This window comes from Gastrolobium bilobum, unplaced genomic scaffold, assembly GCF_033153095.1.
Source record: "Gastrolobium bilobum isolate Gb01-03AN ecotype WA unplaced genomic scaffold, APGP_CSIRO_Gbil_v1 utg682, whole genome shotgun sequence".
Classification (NCBI taxonomy): Eukaryota; Viridiplantae; Streptophyta; class Magnoliopsida; order Fabales; family Fabaceae; genus Gastrolobium; species Gastrolobium bilobum.
In genome coordinates this window covers 495,112-516,389 of record NW_026898450.1, presented here as the reverse complement: position 1 = coordinate 516,389, position 21,278 = coordinate 495,112, and the positions used below count along the sequence as shown (strand labels likewise).

The following is a 21,278-nucleotide window of genomic DNA, read 5'->3' as shown; positions in this document are numbered from 1 at the left end:
AAGAAAATTCTAAATTTATTAAAAAAATAAAAGAATATAAATAAGTGGTCCCTATTAAATTTTTGGGTACTCAACAAATATTATGGGGCCCATTTAATCCATTAGAAAAAAATCGATTTGTGGTTCCTTTGGAATTCAAAATAGATCCATGTTAGTTCCAAAAGGACTAACATGGATCTTCTTTGAATTTCAGAGGACCACGATTTCGACCAACTAAGTCTATTTTGGAATTGAAAGGGATCACAAGTCAAAAAAAATTTATCCAAGGGATTAAATTGGACCCCGTAATTTTTGTTGAGGACCTAAAAGGTACTTTACTCTTTTTTTCCTAAGATTTGTGCCTGCATTTGCACACAGTGGCACAAGTGCAGGTCAGCCTCTGGCCTCAGTCAAACAAATTGAAGCACTTTTAAGCTACTTGTTTGTGATAAATTTTGTTCAATTGCATGGAATCATCAATTTAATCCTATATATAGAGTCTCCAAATTGATAGTGTGTGTATTCCTTTTTGCAGGATGTTGCTGCATCAGCCAGAAAAGCGTGTTGAGGATATTGCAGCAGGAACAGTCCAAATGAAAGGCATGAAAGTAATCAACATGGAAGATCCTTTAAAAGAAGACTTTCACATAGACTTCAAGGAATATTATAAGTAGGAAGTGTCATTATAGGATATTCTGTATGAGTTGTAACTTGGATTTTAGTAGTCATTATAGGATATTTGTGTCCAATGTAAATGAATTTATGTACATAATTATTCAATGTGAGTGATTCATCACATGTGTTTGTTTTATAAAATTTAGCTTTTGTACTACTCTTTGACAACAGTAAAGAACTCATCCTAAACCATTGAACTTCCAAATGGAACTGGGAATGCGTTTCAACCTATAAAATTCTTAATTTTTGAATATTGTGGAACACATCTAAAGATTTAAAATTATATATAATTCATAGCAATCAAAGTTATACAACTCAATATATGTTCATGGAAAGTTTGCTATTTTGCTGTCAAATTTTCTGTAAAACAGTTTGCTTCATAGAATTACTGGGAACAATACATACATCAAAATAATATGAAACTTTCTAGCAATAAACTATATCAAGTAATCTTTCCAAAAAGGATATCCAGAAATAAACTATATCAAGTTATCTTTCCAAAAAGGATATTTATAGCTCAACTTGACAAGATATCTTTACAATGCAACTTTACAAACATCAAAATAATTTCTTCTCTTCGATAGTTGCTGCAACTTCCAATCTCGAATACAAAAGCTTCTTAGATTTAAAAAATCTGCAATGTCATCAGGCTTTCAATGAAACTATTATTCCTTTTGCTTCTCTCTTGCAACATCTATCTACAAATGAAAAATCACAGTTTTTTTATCAAGTTCAAAGAGGAAAAACATAAACATAAATGGAAAAAATATACGAAAAATACCATTTGCTTCTAACAACTAGTCTTAATATGATCCATCTCTCAACAATAACTCCAATTTGATTTTATTCGAAAAGTAACTTTTGGACGCCCCTTAGTTTTGACTGCTTGAGTGGGGTCTGAAACATAGTTAAATGAAACTCGAGAATGAATGAAACCACTTTGTGAAGGTACAATTGAGCTTATGGTGTCTTCTTCAATTTTATTTCTCTTTCTTTCTAATTGATATTGAATAAATTCATCAACAATAGCATCAAACCTTCTAATTTCATGAAAATAATCTTTTGCTTCAGAAATAGCCAAATTTCACTTCGACTGAGCTAACAACAAAGATATTGCACTTGTTTCACTGGTAGTTGTTTCAGAATGAACAAACAAAATATTTTTAGCCTTATAACTTGCATTCATGGTCCATTAGTCAAAATATACTTTTCAGTAAGGGTCATCATTTGTTTAGATGTACAAAATATGTTTGCACAAAATTCCTAGTCTCAAACTTTGCACAAGAACAATGAGTAGTGAAACTTTCTATCAAATTGTAAACAACAATTGCCCACAACTCTTTATTTACTTTGGGAGACCCCACCCAGTACCTAATATTTTGCTCGTTTGTTGACATCATTTCATGAAAGTAATCTTATGTGGTACCCCTCCACTCTTTTTAAAAAATTTCAAACAGTTTTCTTGTGTAGCGCTCTCCAGCTATTGCTTCAATTGGATGATTACTCTCTAAATTTGCTTATGTATTTATAGTTTTAAAATCTTCATCTTCTTCTGCATCTCTTCTAGACTTTATTGTTTTATCATATTGGGTAACAAAGTCATTTAACATTGTGTTAAAGTTGACATATCCATCAAAAATGAAATGATGCTCTCACTTCGGCCACTTGTAGTCATTCTAGCAAAAAAAGTATCTTTCAAGTATGCCTTTGCCAAATGGTATCGTGAAGCATACATGTTAGCCAACCAACTATTCTTTAATATCATATTTAGTTCTTCATGCCTCCCAGTTATCTTCAAATTCATCTATGCTTCAACTTTTATACCATGCACGAAAGTCAACCTCAAAACTATCTTTAAGTTGTGCACGTAATGCTTGACTATACTCCCAAACATGTTTTTTTATGTGCCACACACAAAAATGATGTCGTGCTCTTGGAAATATCTTAGCAATTGCTTTCCCCATGACTTTGTCTTGATCAGTAATAATAACAACAGGAGACTTATCAAACATGCATGTCAGAAACTGTTCAAACAACCAAGTAAAGGTTGCCTCTGTTTCACCCTCTAACAAAGCAGCAACAAATAAAATTGATTGCCCATGGTTATTAACCCCAACAAAAAATGGGTAAAAGAAAACTTGAACTTGTTTGTTTTGTAAGCCACATCAAAGACAAGGACTTCCCCAAATTGACCATAGGAAGCTCTCGACCTACCATCCACCGAAAAGACGCTTCTTAATGTACCATCTTCTGCAAACTGCATATCAAAATGAAAACATCCATCAAGAGAAGACTTCTTCTGAAAGGACTTACTCTATATTATTCTTACGCTGGCTTGATATAATAATGCTAATCTGACTGGAGTGATGTTAACTTCTTTGCTCATAGCATTCACCATCTTTGAGAAACAATGGATTTAATAAACTCTGAGCGACATAAATCATTATGAGAAGGAAACTTGTTCACCTTTGACAGAGTGTTAATCAATGGATGATTATATGAATCATTGAACTTCTTCACTTTCCATAATCATTTCACCAACTTTATTTGGAACATCGCCAAACAATTAGTCCTTGTATCCCTTCACCTTTTGACATTGCTAACATCAACTCTTTTATCATTTAGATTCTTGATACCTTGCTTTGAGCACACATAATTCCATAAACATAGTTGTGGTTTTCTTCTACTCCTGTTAAAGTAATGCTTATATATTCCAAACCCCTTAACTTTTGCATAATCATTATAAAAATAGTAGGCTTCTTCAGCTGTCTAAAAAACTCTACCCAATATAGGAGGCTCATTAAACTCACTATCATGTCCCATAATTTCTTGGCAGTTGTCTTTCCTACAATCACCACCTCTGTCTTGATTCATAATTTCATACTGACCATCTCCTCTTAACTCATCATTATCTTTCTCCAATTCAACAATGTGATCTAAAGATACTAAACTTTCACTCATGTCTTCAATAGTTTTTATTTGGGAGTGTTCCATCAATAGTCTGCAAAGACCAAAAAAAGAAAGGAATCATGAGTCCATATATTCAGTTTCTTGTTTGTATCAAGAACATAATAGAAAAAACTGAGAATATAGTTGTTGTTTGTGATCAAAAGCATGAGTCTGTATATCTAGTTTAAAAAATCATATAACATCCTACCCATTATAAAAAAAGTTACCAAAGAATAGAATTCAAAACAGAATAAACAGAGAAAAAAACCTAATTAAGTAATATGTAAATGATTTCTTCAGTCAATTGAGATAAATTATCTCCGGTGAACCCAAAATGACGTCGTTGGGGGGCGGAAATCAAGGTGTTTTTGTAATTCTAATATATTGCAGGGTTATTGATGCTCACCGGCAAGTGTACCGATCGCACAAGTAATATAATGATAAGAAAGTATTGTCTCCACAGAGATTGGGATCGAATATCAAATAATTGTCCTTTTAAGATGGAAGGAATTCAAATAGGTGTGTGAAAATTGTTGTTGATTTGAGTAAAAATAAGACTAAATGCAAAAACGTATTTTTATAAATTTTTTTATGAAATAAATAAAAAATAGAGATTGATTTGTAAAGATATGAGAAAGCATTGTAGCTAGCGTACACTCACCAAATGATCCCTGCTTCTTACTTTGGATTGAATTTACAATACTCATTTACATAAATACTCAGATAAATTATCATCTAAAAATATTAGTAGTTAACCCTGAATTCCTTGCAAAATTAACCCTTTAAACCCCAATTGGAACCCTAATTCCTTGCAATGTTCCTCATGGATTTAAGCAATGAACATGATAATTTAAGCATCTACAATCAAATATACGTCTATTCCTAGCACGCATACCAATTGTTATCCTACTCCCTTTCAAGATTAAAAACCCCAATATTCCTATTCTAGGGTTCTAACCCTCAAACTATCATCAACTATCAGATTGATCAGTTCTAATAAAGAGGATAGAAATTACGCATAGAGTAGAAATGAAGATAATTATATAAATGAGTAAATGCAAACCAATCCGTTGTAACAAGGGTTCACATAGAGTTTGTGACCTTAACTACAATAAAAAGTACCTAGCCAACCATGATCATGGCTGAAATATCAATATTCAACATAAATTGATAAATGGAATTGGAAGAACAAGATGAACAAAATCTCCATCGGAATCCCTCTCCGAGCGCGACTGCTGATCTCTTTCAAGGAATTGAATCGTCCCCTAGTTCTGTCAAAAATAGCCTTTAAATAGCCATCCTTTTATTCTCCCTAAACTGTCCTTTTTTTTAAAAACACGGTACTGAATTCCCGCAAACTGGCGCGAGATCGCGCCACTGTGGCGCTAAACCGCGCCAGATCTCTGGAAAAATGGCCTAGCATAATTTGATGCATTGCAAGAGTAAGTGTCTGGCGCAAAACCGCGCCATTATGGCGCAAAACTGCGCCATTTCTCTGGTATTTGGCATGTGCACGCGGCGCTAAGTTGTGCCACTTCTCTGGAATTTTGGCCCAACAATTCGATGTAGCATGGAATTTCCACCCGTGTAGAGTCGCATCACCAAGCTTTTCGTAGTTTCCACCTCTTCTCCCTATTTAAACATAACAAATAGGTGAGAAATGTCATTGAGATGGAAAAGTCAATATAATAAACAAATATGTATAAAAAGTGTTCTTCTATGACTTAATTCTCATCATTTTTAGCCTGGAAAACTACATCTGCCAGAGGCACATCAAACCATTCTCAGATTTAAATGTTGCTGTCCTCAGCAATGTACAAGACTCAATCCATAAACAATCAATTAATCCATCATAACAATACATAGACACTCTCAGACACAATATGCTATGCATGACTGACCCAATATCATAAATTTCCAACAATGTCATCAGCTTTCTAAAGATACAAGTCTACACTGATTACCCCTCACAAAGATAAATAATATTCACTCAACACTCAGTGTTTTAGGGTATCATGAGCACTCAATCCAACACAGCTATAACACTACCATAGGCTTGATCATATTCTCAAAAATTCTTAAAAATGAAGAACCAAACACATGCACCAGTTGATCAAAAGGACTTCACAAGTTGTAACTTGGTCGGGTTAAAGGTAGGAATATATGGATAGCAGCTCAACAACAATGAGATTGAAAAACTGATATTCTTTCACTTTAACACATTCAACTCAATTGTTTTGCTTCACTAACATTCCCACAGAATTTCTGGAATTAATTCCTTTTAGCCACCTTTTATGCATATTTATCCTTTTTCTTTCTCTTTCATTTTTTTTATATAGGCACAGATGAAATCTACATCCCCTAATCACTTAACCTTTGTGGAGCTTACCTCTATTTCTTTGTTTTATTTCTCAACACATCAGTGATTCAATCTCAATCAAGGTAAGTCACCTGGATATAAGCTAAGTTATCAATCAGGCCACAGGTTATTTATCAACAAAATCAGTTCAGGCTCAAGGGGCTAGCAATGGAAAAATTTCATACATGTGGGCTATTTTGGCCATAGGCTAGTAAGAACAAAATGTTTTTATCATCTCAACCAATGCATGCATTACAGAGAAACAGATCAAGTTCTAGAGTGTTACAACAGTGAGGTCTTTCAACAAGAAAATTTAGTGTTTAAGCTCAAACCTCACAGCTATGGTATCAATATAGACTCAAGAAAATTAACCTCAGACATTATCAGAATTTCACAACATTAGTTCAGACAAACGAGCAATCATGTAATCCAATTATACTTATGCAATGTTATCCCAGAATGTTATACAACATACTTCTTAAAATTCACTCAAGCACATTAACTGGATAAGCACATTTAAACCTGAGAAATTTTAAAATTGACACAAAATACACCAAATAACTAACTAAAAATAGAAAACAAAGTTTTAAAAGAGTTTAGAATATCTCCCCTGATAGAAGAAGTGCATTTCCAAGGTGTTTTCCGAAAGCCTACCATTCCCAGATTTAAAGAATTGCTGTCCCCAGCAATAGTCAAAACAAAAGATGGATGAAAAACCTGCATCATGGAACAAACAGCAGCATATAGGAGAAACTATAATGCGCACAATAAAACATCAGAGTGTTTGAGAAATATACCAACTCAATTTAGCTTAATGACCCTAACATCAACCTATGGTCATAATAAAACAGTAAAAGTACTAAAACATAAACTAAACTAATATACAAGACATCTCCATCAGCAAGTAGACATCACTCGTCCTCATCGTCACTATCATCCATGACCATCCTCCTAGCAGCATGGAATGAGTCAGTGGCAGGACGATACATCTGTGGATCCATGAATGACTGTGATGGCATGGGAACATCAGCTGGAACTGGAGCAGGATAAGGTTCTTGATAAACATACGGAGGAGGAATCTGAGGGTACACAGGCTGAAATGTACTGAATGGTATGCTATGATAAGCATGCTCCAGGAAACGATGAGTATACTCCCCCTGCATAATGAGCACATCATTCTGGATCGAGATTCGAGAAAACTGTTGTTGTAGTCCATAAAAATCAAATCCAGGAGGGATGCCTTGTGGAGCAGTAGGATCAGCATGAGCATCATGACCTTCAGGAGAATCAAGCTCAGGTACAGGAAGTGGAATAGGCATATATGGTACTCGTGGAGAAGCAGGCCTTCCAGCATTTTTGGCTCTTTTTTGTGAACGCAACCTCAGATTTAGAGCAGTAATCTTCGTACGTATAGAGTCATCTCTGGGGCAGGCTTAACATCCAACTCCTCATCATCAAAGAGATAAACCCCGGCCCTAGTACACAATTGATTAATAAGGGAAGCAAATCCCAGAAGCTCTTTCTTTCTACCTCCTTGCACCATGTGACAAATCCTATCAGATAATACTGCAGCAATATTCAGTCTCTCCTCCCCAGTAAGGATATACAACAAAGAGGCCCACTCTATATTCACATCTGATAGGTTAGAAGATGGCAGGATGTTGGCATTCATAAAAGTATGCCAAAAGCGGCATTCACCAGTCAGCTCTTTCATATTCAACTTTTCAGGGATGCAACCAGCCTTAGTTTACCACTTTGAGTATGGGCTAGTAATCCCTGTCTGCACCATCTCTGTTAGTTGAGGGAAGTCATCTCTGTACAGCCTGTGTTGAGGGCTGCATTCTGTTATACAAAGAAACATACTCACAAGAAGTATTTTGAATGAAACTCGACAGAATGTAGAACTCAATTGTGGCTGCATCAAAATGAACCTCAACCCCTCGAACCCAGGATGTCTTGGTCGATTGTAAATTGTCTAGTTCTGCATTTTCACAGAACTCCTTGACAAGTGAACCGGAAGCTGGTGCATCATAATTAACCAAAACCTCCCATCACCTTCTGTTGATTAATGTACCTACCATTCCCAGATTTAATCTCAAATTATATCATAGAAATATACCCAAATTACTCGCAAATAAAATCACCGAGCAAAATATTCATCACAGCATGCATCAAAATTTCCAACCACACATATACATATATGATACGAAATACTATATAACCATGAAAACCCTCAAACACCCACAATGAAACTCTCACACCCACACACAGATCATCCATACCCAGATACATCATAGATATGAAAATTTACATCAAATTCACAAATGCTGAGATACAATCATGCCCATAATTAATACAACCAAAATAACAAATTCAAAAAGAAGAAGAAATTACCTTGGGTGCCATGAACAATGAAAAATATATGGAAGATGTGCTTGGTGTGTGAGTAACTTGTAGTGTTTGCAATAAAAGAAAATAAAGATGGGGAGGGGGCGTGAGGAGAAGAAAGGAGAAGAAGAGAAGAAATAAAGAGAAAAAGAAAAGTAGAAGAAAACTGGAAGAAATGAGGGGGTGGGGCGGCGTGGGTATAAGAAAAATTATGAAGAGAAGAAATAGGGCAAGCAGCTAAATGCTGCGGTTTTTTAAAAAAAAAAAATAACAACTGGTGCGGGTCTGCGCCACTATGGCGCTGGACCACGCCATTCTTCTGCCCGTGATACCGCACCGCGGCGCCAACTTGCGCCACTTTGGCGCTAAGTTGCGCCATTTCACTGGTGCTTGTACTGTGCATTTTTTTTTTAGAAATAAAGATAGTACAGAAAAGATAAACTCTAAATTGGGTTGCCTCCCAATTAGCGCGTGTTTAACGTCACGAGCCTGACGATTACCTGTTTATGTACCAACAGAGTTATGATATTGAGCCACAATATTTTGTGACACAAGCCCTCCTTGATAGAACTTCAACCTTGAACCATTCACCTTGAAAGGTCTATCTTCATCCAATGGTGATATTTCTATTGTATCATAAGGAAAAACCGATTTCACCACATAAGGACCAGACCATCTTGATTTCAATTTACCTGGAAACAATCTCAGGCGAGAATTATACAACAAAACCTGTTGGCCAGGCTCAAACTCTTTGTGAATGATCCTGCTATCTTGCCACTTCTTTGTTTTCTCCTTGTAGATTCTGGCACTCTCATATGCAGAATTTATGAACTTATCAAGCTCACTTAATTGAATCTTTCTTTTCTCAAGACCATTTTGTTGGATCAATTCCAAATACCAATTGATAAGGTGACATACCAATAGGAGTCTTAAAGGCAGTCTTGTATGCCCACAGTGAATCATCTAACCTCTTAGACCAATCTTTTAAAGAGTTTCCAACAGTCTTCTCAAGAATCCGCTTCAATTCTCTGTTAGAAACCTTTACTTGGCCACTGGTTTGAGGATGATAAGGTGTAGCCACCTTATGGTTAACACCGTATTTATCCAGTAGATTATCAAACTGCTTGTTACAAAAATGAGTGCCTCCATCATTTATTATAGCTCTAGGTACACCAAACCTTGTGAAAATATTCTTTCTCAAGAAATTCACAACCACCTTGGCATCATTGGTGGGAAGAGCCACAGCCTCCACCCACTTGGAAACATAGTCAACAGCGACAAGGATATACTAGTTGGAATAAGATGAGAGAAATGGTCCCACGAAATCTATACCCCACACATCACAAAGTTCTACCTCTAATATGCTATTTAGAGGCATTTCATCCTTGTGGGAAATATTTCCAGCTCTTTGACACTTGTCACATCTTTCAACATACTCCTTAGCATCTTTAAACAATGTAGGCCAATAATAACCACTCTGTAAAACTTTTTGAGCAGTTCTATTACCTCCAAAGTGTCCTCCGTAGTCTGATGCATGGCAATGCCACAAGATCTCATGTACTTCAAATTCTGGTACACACCTCCTTATGATTCCATCAGTACATTGGAAATACAAGTAAGGATCATCCCAATAAAATCTCCTTGCATCCCACAAAAACTTTTTCTGTTGTTGCCTAGTAAGATTAGGAGGCAACTCTCGTATTACCTTGTAGTTGGCAATATCCGCAAACCAAGGAGGTACAAAGATAGCCATTACTCTTTCATCAGGGATTGCTATTACTTCTCCTGAATTCTGGACAAATGGTCGGCCACTTTGTTTTCTACACCAGCCTTATCTCTGATCTCCAAGTCAAACTCTTGAAACAAGAGCATCCACCTTAGCAAACGAGGCTTGGCATCCTGCTTAGTCATCAAATACTTGATAGCAGAGTGGTCAGTAAAAACAATCACCTTGGAACCCAACAGGTAAGACCTAAATTTGTCCAGTGCATACACTACTGCTAGCATATCTTTTTCGGTTGTGGCATAATTTACTTGTGCCTCATTTAAAATCTTGCTAGCATAGTATATGACATGTAACAATTTATTCTTACGTTGGCCAAGGACTGCACCAATTGCATAAGCACTAGCATCACACATAAGCTCAAAAGGTAAACTCCAATCAGGAGCTACAAGGATGGGAGCTGTAGTGAGCTTTTCTTTTAACAAATTAAAAGCTTTAAGACATGCATCATCAAAATGAAATTCAGAATCCTTTTCTAAAAGTTGGCTCAATGGTTTAGCTATTTTAGAAAAGTCTTTGATAAATCTCCTATAAAACCCAGCATGTCCTAAAAAACTTTTAACACTAGTTACATTAACAAGATGAGGAAGTTTTTCAATCAACATGAGTTTTGCTTCATCAACCTCAATCCCATTCCCAGATATCTTATGGCTTAATACAATTCCCTCTTGTACCATGAAATGACATTTCTCCCAATTCAGTACAAGATTAGTTTCTTGGCATCTTTTTAAAACATGAATCAAATTATGCAAACATAAATCAAAACAAGAGCCAAAAACGGAAAAGTCATCCATAATACCTCAAGATTTTTCTCCACCATGTCAGAAAAGATGGAGAGCATGCACCTCTGAAACGTAGCAGGTGCATTGCATAGACCAAATGGCATCTGTCTTTATGCAAATACTCCAAACGAGCAAGTGAAGGTTGTTTTCTCCTGGTCCTCTCGTGCCACTGGAATTTGGTTGTACCCAGAGTATCCATCCAGGAAACAGTAATAGGTGTGTCTAGCTAACCTTTCTAACATCTGGTCCACAAAAGGAAGTGGAAAATGGTCCTTCCTTGTGGCAGCATTCAACCTCTGGTAGTCCACACACATTCTCTAACCAGTTATAGTTCTGGTGGGAATTAATTCATTTTTATCATTGTGGACTACAGTGACGCCTCCCTTCTTTGGGACAGTTTGCACTGGACTCACCCAAGTAGTATCCGAAATCAGATAGATCATGCCCGCATCCAGAAGTTTCACCACTTCTTTTCTTACTGCCTCCTTCATTGTAGGATTAAGCCTCCTCTGAGGCTGCCTCACTGGTCTGACATCATCCTCCATGAGGATTTTGTGGGTACAAAATGAGGGATTTATACCCTTCAAATCAGAAATAGACCACCCTATGGCAGTCTTATGGTTTTTCAGCACTTCAATCAATCTTCTTTCTTGCTCAGAAGACAATCCCTTATTGATGATAACAGGGTAAGTCTCCTCATCACCCAAGAAGGTATATTTAAGAGTTTCAGGAAGTTCCTTCAACTCCACTTTAGGGGCACCATCATCTTTGTCATTATCTTTCTTCTCAAGAACTTCAAACGCTACATTCTTTTCTTCCTTAAAAGGGACAATCTCTCGCGCCCCAAGTTCTTCATCAAGCTCTTGACTAGAAGATTTTTCCTCTTCCACCACTTTCTCTAAAACATCAAGTCTAAAACAATCGCCTTTGTCAGAAGATTGTTTCATAGAGTCAAAGACGTTGATGGTAATGGTCTCATCATTCATCCTTAACTCCAGCTTTCTGTTTTCAACATCGATCGTGGCCCTAGCAGTGGCCAAGAAAGGTCTACCCAACAAAAGAGGCATTTCAGTTCTCTCTTCTATGTCCAATACCACAAAATCTGCTAGAAAGATAAACTTATCCACTTTAACAAGAACATTTTCAACAATACCACTTGGCCTCCTCAAAGATCTATCAGCAAGTTGAAGAGAGACCATAGTGGGCTTCAATTCAGTAATTCCCAGAGATTTCAAACAGATAATGACATCAGATTTATACTTGCCCCAAGATCACATAAGGCCTTGCCGACATCAGTGTTACCAATAACAATTGGAATGTTGAAGCTCCCTGGATCACGAAGCTTGGGAGGAAACTTCTTCTGTATTTTGGCACTACACTCCTCAATGAGTGTTACTGTCTGACATTCCTGCAACTTGTGTTTTCTTGATAAGGTCCTTCATAAACTTGGCATAATTGGACATATTAGCCAAGGTTTCAGCAAATGGAATATTGATGTGAAGCTTTTTGAATATTTCAAGGAACCTGGCATACTGCTGCTTCTGAGCATCCTGCTTGAATCTTTCAGGATAGGGTGCCATAACTCTCATATACTCTGGACTCAATTCATGCTTCTTTTCAGCAATCACATTCTTTCTTTTTTCAATTTCCTTTTCAGCAGGCTTTACTACTTCAGCAGGTTTTTCACTTTCTTTTTCAGGCTTACCTGCCTCATCAAGTCTCTTCTTTACTTCAGAAGATTGAAGTACTTTGCCACTTCTAGTTGTAATGGCCAAACAATCCTCCTTTGGATTAGTAACTGTGTTACTAGGAAAAGTACCTGGAGCTCTATCAGCAATTTGCTTAGCCAGTTGGCCAATTTGATTCTCCAAATTCCTGATAGAGGCATTTGTGTTTTTGGTATTGGCTCTAGTCTCCTTCATGAAAGCATTTGAGTGTTGAGCCATTTGTCCTACTAACTTCTCTAAATCAGAAGGTTCCTTGGACTGGATTGGTGGAGGCTGCAAGTAGTTGTTTGACTTGAAATCAAGACCAGTTCCCTGCACCCTCCTCTGAAAATTATTACTTCCAGAAGGAAAATTCTAATTTCTTGGAATATTTTTTGGCAGAGGTCTTTGATCATACCAAATGCCATTCACATGCATTTGCTGAGGAGGATCAGAAGACAGCAAAGAAGGACATTCATTAGACTCATGATTGTCCTGGCAATATTCACATACCACTGCAACAGCTTTAGTCTGAACACTAGAAAGTTGCATCTTATCAAGTCTCTCTGTCAGAGTTTCCATTTGCTGAGATAATAATTTATTTTCAGCTAACACCACATCATTACCTTCCAGCTGAAGGATTCCTCTCTTAGGCTTAGATGACACCCTTTCGTTTTCATTAGCAGCCATTCTCTCAATCAGCTCAAGAGTATCATTTGCCCTCAAAGATTTAATAGTGCCACCTGCTACACCATTCAGCACCATCCGAACCTCAGGTTTACAACCGTTGAAGAAGATTATCACTTGGTTGTCAGCAGTCAAGTTATAATGAGGACACCTCCTCATTAAATCCTTGAATATGTTCCATGCTGCACACATAGTTTCACCCTCTGATTGAGTGAAATTGGTGATATTATTCACCATCTGATTGTATCTCTCCATCGAGAAGAACTCAGCAAAGAACTTTTGAGACAAATCATCCCATGTAGGAATGCTTCTTGCAGGCTGCCTTTCCAACCAACTAAGAGACTTTCCCTTAACAGCAAAAGGGAACAACCTCAACCGGATTGCATCATTGGACACTTGAGGGTGTTTGGTTGAGTCACAGATCATCAAGAATCTGTCTATGAACCTGTGAGGATCTTCATTCTCCTCTCCTCCAAACTGAGCTCTCTCCACCAATTGAATATTAGAAGACTTGAGCTCCCAAGTGTTGTTAGCAATAGTAGGCTGAACAATGCTCAAGTTGGGCCTGTTAAATGATGGAGTAAGGATTGTATCCATGAATGGATTGTCTGCATCATTATTTTCTGCCATGATTTGTGGTTCTTCAGGAAGAGTTTCTAACTCGTTGAATGCAAGCTTCTTCCGAGCGAGTTTTCTGTTTCTCTTTTCAGTCTTCGGAATCTCCAAATCAAATGGAAATTCTACAGTTTTGCCTCGCATACAACTCATAAAAGAGATTAGCAGCACTTTTCAAATAAAAATAAATAAAATAAAATAAAAGTATTCACAAAATCCAATCTTAAAAATCAAGATTATATTATATAAGAAACGCCAATCCTCGGCAATGGCGCCAAAATCTTGATGCTCACCGGCAAGTGTACTGATCGCACAAGTAATATAATGATAAGAAAGTATCGTCTTCACAGGGATTGGAATCGAATATCAAATAATTGTCCTTTTAAGATGGAAGGAATTCAAATAGGTGTGTGAAAATTGTTGTTGATTTGAGTAAAAATAAGACTAAATGCAAAAACATATTTTTAGAATTTTTGTTATGAAATAAATAAAAATAGAGATTGATTTGTAAAGATATGAGAAAGCATTGTAGCTAGCGTACACTCACCAAATGATCCCCGCTTCTTCTCAGGATTGATTTACAATACTCATTTACATAAATACTCAGATAAATTATCATCTAAAAATATTAGTAGTTAACCCTCAATTCCTTTCAAGATTAACCCTTTAAACCCCAATTGGAACCCCATTTCATTGCAATGTTCCTCATGGATTTAAGCAACGAACATGATAATTTAAGCATCTACAATCAAATATACGTCTATTCCTAGCACGCATAGCAATTGTTATCCTACTCTCTTTCAAGACTAAAAACCTCAATATTCCTATCTAGGGTTCTAACCCTCAAACTATCATTAACTATCAGATTGATCAGTTCTAATAAAGAGGATAGAAATTACGTACAGAGTAGAAATAAAGATAATTATATAAACGAGTAAATGCAAACCAATCCGTTGTAACAAGGGTTCACATAGGGTTTGTGACCCTAACTACAATAAAAAGTACCTAGCCAACCATGATCATGGCTAAAATATCAATATTCAACATAAACTAATAAATGGAATTGGAAGAACAAGATGAAAGGTGTAAGTGTACAATAAAAAGTACCTAGCCAATCACTGTGGCGCTAAAACGCGCCAGATCTCTAGAAAAATGGCCTAGCATAATTTGATGCATCACAGGAGTAAGTGTCTGGCGCAAAACCGCGCCATTTCTCTAATATTTGGCCTGTGCACGCAGCGCTAACTTGCACCAGTGTGGCGCTAAGTTGTGTCACTTCCCTGGAATTTTGACCCAGCAATTCGATGTAGCATGGAATTTCCACCCGTGTAGAGTCGCATCACCAAGCTTTTCGTAGTTTCTACCTCTTCTCCCTATTTAAACATAACAAATAGGTGAGAAATGTCATTGAGATGGAAAAGTCAATATATTAAACAAATATGTATAAAAAGTGCTCTTCTATGACTTAATTCTCATCATTTTTAGCCTGGAAAACTACATCTGCCAGAGGCACATCAATTATATTAGTCTTTATCCTTATAATTTTTTAATCTTATAACCCAAAATAACGTCTTTTAAGCTCGTTGAAGATAACTTTATCTTTAGTGACCGGAGAAATACTTTTCCCTTAAGTAATAAGGAAAGCGAGAGAAAGAAAAACCTTCTGGAGCTTCCATGAGATGAACTAATCCTATGTGAGAGTAGTGGTAGAAGGTCTTGGTCTCTCTTTTGCTTGCTTTTCCCACGCTGAAACTGAACAAGAAAGGAGAAGAAGAATTTTAGTTTTTTATTTGTTTTTTATAAAAAGACAAAAACAGTGTCGTTTATGTGAACGGCAGAAAGAGTTCTCTAAAGTAACTTTAGAGATTTTTTTCCCTTTATAAATTATCATTATCTTTTAGTATTTTAACTCAATAAAACAAGGCATGATATATATATATATATATATATATATATATATATATATATATATATATATATATATATATATATAAATGATAATAGTTTGAATATTTTAATAAAATGTAATTCAATATTTTTTTTCACGGAAGTATAATAACAAGTAACAACCTTGGTTGAATAATGTTTCTCAAGAATTTATATAGAAACAAGGGACATATTAGTGAAACAACTAAGATTCAGGAAGTAAGGAAGAGTATTCTGGACCTGGCCCTGGTCCATAGAGCCCAATTAATAATCTTTCAGAAAAGATTATCCAATCATTTAAAATTATAACACCAGATCAAGTGCTACGTGGCCTCAATGAGCCTTACAGAATTACCTTCACATTTATATTATAATACAGTTTCGTGAGCTTCTCACAAACTAGAAAATAGTCAAAAATTATGGTTAGATTAATTTGAAATCAGAAAACTTAATTGCAACTTCTAAAATTTTCAATGAACTTAAAACTTTCGTTAAGCTGAAACAACGAAGATATCAATGGCGGAGCCACACAAAAAAAATAGACAATGCCAAAATAATTTTTCTTTTAACAAGAAAGATTTTTTTAATACATAAAGTGAGCAAAAATCCAAAACAAAAACAAAGCTTCCTATGTATAATCGAATTTAGCAACACAAATCAAGGAATTCAAACATTGATTTTTGCTTCCAAGTACAAAAATTCAATGGATCAAATGACGGACACCGTTATCGTTACTAGATCAAATCGATTCACCCTCAACCGCAGTTGGTAACGATGGGAACGACGGCAGAGGCAACGACGATAGCAGGAGTGCTGAAGAAGGAAAAAAATCGGGCGGCCTTGGCTTCGATGGGAGTTATCCTGTTCGTCAAGGAAAGATCTTCGGGGATGAGGAAGGCGCCAAGGAGGTAGATGACAGTGACATGCCGACACCATGCAAGTATGAGGGCGAAGACGAGGATAAAGTCGACACTAGTGAGGAAAACAACGAAGACGTTGAAAGTGGAGAGAAGTGTGAGTATTTCAAAGTCAAAGAAAGTGTGTCCGAGAAGGACAAGTGGCTGATCACAAGGACGGAAGAGATAGAGGAAGGTCTCCATGACATTCCAAGAATCTGAACCCCATGCCCAACCATCACACAGAGAAGCCTTGAGCAATCAAGCTCCCTAAATGCATCACCCATAACAAACTTCCATCCAGGAAGCTCCTCATCTTTTAAAACCAGTGAATGCTAAGGCATTTGCTAGTTTCAACGTGACTACGCCACTAGAAGGTACGATAAATGTTGATGTAAAATAGCTCAAAATAGGCATTTTTTTTATCCGCGAGATAGAACCGAGACTAAATTGAAGTGTTTTTCTACTTTAATTAATTATGAGATGATTATAGATGAATGTATTAGGCTTCTTCTATATATTAGGCGTGCATTAAAACCTTCATTGTAGGGTCTATGTTTGGAGTAGTTGAACTTTACACACAAATTTTATTTTCCATCATTCTTATATCCCTTAATTGTTTGATAATTAAATAAATAAAATGTATTTGAATAAATTTTTTTCTCTATTTTCCCTCAATATAAAATGATATAAAACAATACAAATATTTTAATATGTAAATATCTTTGTCCTCAAACTTGGCCTTTCAGCCTTTCACAAAAGGATAAAATATAATAATTTTACAGTTTTGTAATTAAAATGTGTAATTCTCAGCTAGAGATATGTGTTTTGGTTGGGAGTGGATTCTCTCATCTGAAAAAGTGATTATGTGGTCATGTTATTTGATCATAACCACTCATTTAAAATTTATATACTTTTCTCTCTTACCTCATCATCAATGAGTGGTTGAGATCAAATAACATGACATGACCACTTTTTCACATGAGAGGATCCACTTCCGTTTTGGTTCGATACCTTAATCAATGTAACATTCATTTATTGGTAACATTTTTGGCCGCCGAATCCGCGCGTGGTTTTGATTCTCGGTTCATTGATTTTTGTTCATCAAACTCACTCAACTCTTTGACTTGTTAAATTACTATGGATCATGATACTATATGTGATGGGCTTCGACATTTTGCGCCCAAATGTAGCAGAGCCATGGATCAAAGCTATTTCAGTATAAGCAACCAACGGAAAGGAACGAATCAAACAACTTCAAATCCAACTCTAACCAAATGTAGTCCAACACCACTTCCACCACTCGAGTACCAATATATTACTATATGTGAGAAGGAGAATGTATTTTAAGAGATTTATAGGGTCTGTATTCAGATCCTGATGAAGGTGGAGAAGAAGATAAAGACACAGGAGAAACATTGGACACAGGTGACTGCACTGCAGTATTTAAGGGTGGGGAACCAGAGTTAGAAGATTGAGAGGGACTGATAGTAAAACTGGTGTTAGAGGATTTATCAGCAGTAGTAGAAGGTTGAGGTGAACTGACTCTATTATGTGAGGAATTAGAGTGAGGTGAAATAGAGGATGGTACTGCACTGTCAGAAAGTATAGCACTATCAGAAGAAGGAAATAATGTATCATGTAACAAGTTAGGAGCAGAGTTATTGGTATGTCCAGAGAATGAAACATTCGAATTGGTTCTGTTTGCTGCAGTTGGTGACTCTGAGGCAGTGGTCTTCTGAGGAAGTGATGGAGAGAATGTATTAGGAGAAGTAGAAGTTAGTGGGATGATATTGCTTGAGTAAGTGGAATTACTTGGGATGCTTGATGAGGTTGACGAAAATATGAATGGAAAAGGGAATCCGTGTTCATTAAAGAGTACATCTTTAGATATGTAAATTTTTCCATCAGGATGGAGGCATTTATGACCTTTGTGATTGGGTGAGTATCCTAGAAAAACACATTCATGAGATCTGAAATCAAATTTGTGCTTATTGTATGGACAAAGTAGAGGAAAACAAGCACATCTAAATGTGCGAAGGAATTTGTAATCAGTAAATGTTTTGTAAAGTTCATAGTAAAGGTGGTGTAGGCAGTCTATTTATCAAATAGACAGCTGTAAGAAAAGCATGATCCCAGTACTTAAGAGGAAGGGAAGCATGTGCAAGAAGAGTGAGTCCCATGTCAACAATTTGTCTATGTTTTCTCTCAACTAACCCATTTTGATGATGAGTATGAGGACAAATGAGTCTATGAATGATTCCCAATTCTATAAGAAATTTTGTGAAGGGTCTAAAGTCACCACCCCAGTCAATTTGAACAGATTTGACACTGTGTTGAAATTGAGTGGAAACAAAGGAGTGAAACTGTTTGAAAATGTTTAATGATTCTAATTTTTGTTTGAGGGGATAAATTCATGTATATCTTGTTGTAACATCAACAAATGTAATATAATACATGAAGCCTTGAGATGAGGAAATGGGTGCAGGTCCCCACAAATCACTAAAAATAATTGCAAAGAGCTCATTATATCTGTGGAAGAAGGAAAATATGGTAATCTATGAGACTTTCCCATACAATAAGCTGTACAAAAATCAGAAATCATTTTGTTTCCAATTGGTATATTACAATGAGATAATACTCTTCGTAAAGCTTCAAAGTGAGGATGTCCTAATCTGGAATGCCAAAGACTATAGCTCCTTGATACATCATTTACAGAAATTTGATTATGAAAGACTTTATTACATGACAGAGAGTTACAAACTGAATTATTTGAATGACAAGTAGAATTATTTGATGGGACTGGAGTAGAAGCTTGGAGTCCCTTGAATTTATACAGACCATCTTGTCCAAGAAAGCCTTCAAGTAAGATCTCCTGGGACTCTTGTGATTTAACAAAACAGTAAGTTGAATGAAATTCAAAGTAAACTTTGTTATCTCTAGCAAATTGGCTGACACTTATAAGATTTTTGGTAATTTTTGGAACAAGAAGAAGATTATGTAGATATAGAGAAGTTTGTGGTTTAAAAGGAGATAGAAAGCTTCTGGAACCAACAAAAGTAATACATAAACCTTGCCCATTTCCAACAAAAATCTGTTCTGGACCATCATACTGAGTGCTTTGCATTAAATTGCCTGGATCAGCAGTGACATGGTGTGAAGCTCCTGAGTCAGGATACCAGTCAAGAGCTAACTGGCCACTAGTAGATGCAGCAAGTGCATATGGAAGTCCACCTTGAAAAGATGAAGCATGTGGAAGTCGACCTTGAAAAGATGAAGCTTGAGATTGAGATTGCATGTAATTAGGTGTAGCAGGTAAAGAATTCTAGGAAGTAGGAGTAGTAGGTAAAGGATTCCAATTTGGACGAGCTGGAATTTGAGAGACTGTCAAATTTGCTGTCGCCGGAAAACTCACCGGAGAGTTCGTCAGAAAGTTCGACGGAAAGTTTGCAGTGGTCAGAAAATGAGCCTAAGTTGATTGTGGAGGTGTGAAGCCTGTGTTGAACCTCCACCAGCAGTTGGCAGCCTCATGGCCATTTTTCAGGCAAAGTTGACAAGTCACGGGAAATCTGCCACCAGTTCTTCCACCACGATTTTGGCCACAACCACCGCCATCCACCTCTCACAGGTTGAACGTAACTTCTTGAGTTATTTTCTTAATCAAAAGGTCCTCGTAAAGAAGTTTGTAATTGTCTGGTGTTCCTTTGTTCTTGAGTTCCTAAAACAGGGGTGAACAGAGGACTATTATGTGCTACATTAATTGAGTTCAGAGATAACGTACTTGCTTGAAATTTTGCGAGCATAGCTTCTTGAGCTAGGAGTTGTGATTCAAGATCTTCGAAACAAATAGAATCTCTTCCTCCGAAGTAAGTGATGAACGGACCATAATCTTCAAGAAGTCCCTCAAGAACAGTTTGAATAAGTTCTCGATCGGAGAAAGGATCACCTATCGTTATCAACATATCACTGAGAGCTTTCACTCGAGCTAAGAATTCTTCGATGTTCTTGTCACCTTTCTTGATGTTCAGTAACTCAGATCTGACTTGGTTGGCCTTTACTTTGGTTACTGAATCGAAATATTTGTGGATCTTGTCCCATGCTTGATGAGATTGACGCACACCAAGAATTTTATTGATGATTTCTTCAGAAAGAGTGGATTGAAGCCATGTAAGGAGCATCTTGTCTGTTTTGTCCCATTCAACGAACGCTGGATTAACTATTTTAGCAACTCGATCTTCCTCTGATTTAAATCGAAAAGGAATTTATGGATTAACAAGATAGCGTTCCAATTGATGAGCTATTATTGGTGGTTCAAAAATCTTCTTCCATAATAGGAAGTTCTTGCTAGTTAATTTCACAGACAATTGCATGTTGAACAATATAGGCAATTTGGAATTACCTAAAGCATTTTGATTTGCAGATGACGCTGAATTTGGAGTGTTTTCTGTAGCGGAAGCCATGGAAGAAAGAAAAAAATGGATTAGGGCCCAAGAATGGAGCTCTGATACCATAAACAAAGAATCAAAGTAAGGA

General features: G+C 36.5%; 1 non-coding gene and 1 pseudogene across 1 annotated transcript; one reads left to right on the top strand and one right to left on the bottom strand.

Moving 5' to 3' along the window:
* Positions 1 to 8,854: 8,854 nt before the first annotated feature.
* Positions 8,855 to 12,114, bottom strand: LOC133316384 (uncharacterized; annotated as a pseudogene).
* Positions 12,115 to 13,441: 1,327 nt separating this feature from the next.
* Positions 13,442 to 13,547, top strand: LOC133316387 (small nucleolar RNA R71). Its single transcript, XR_009752202.1, has one exon. It is a non-coding gene; the product is annotated as a small nucleolar RNA R71 (small nucleolar RNA).
* The last annotated feature ends 7,731 nt before the right edge of the window (positions 13,548 to 21,278 follow it).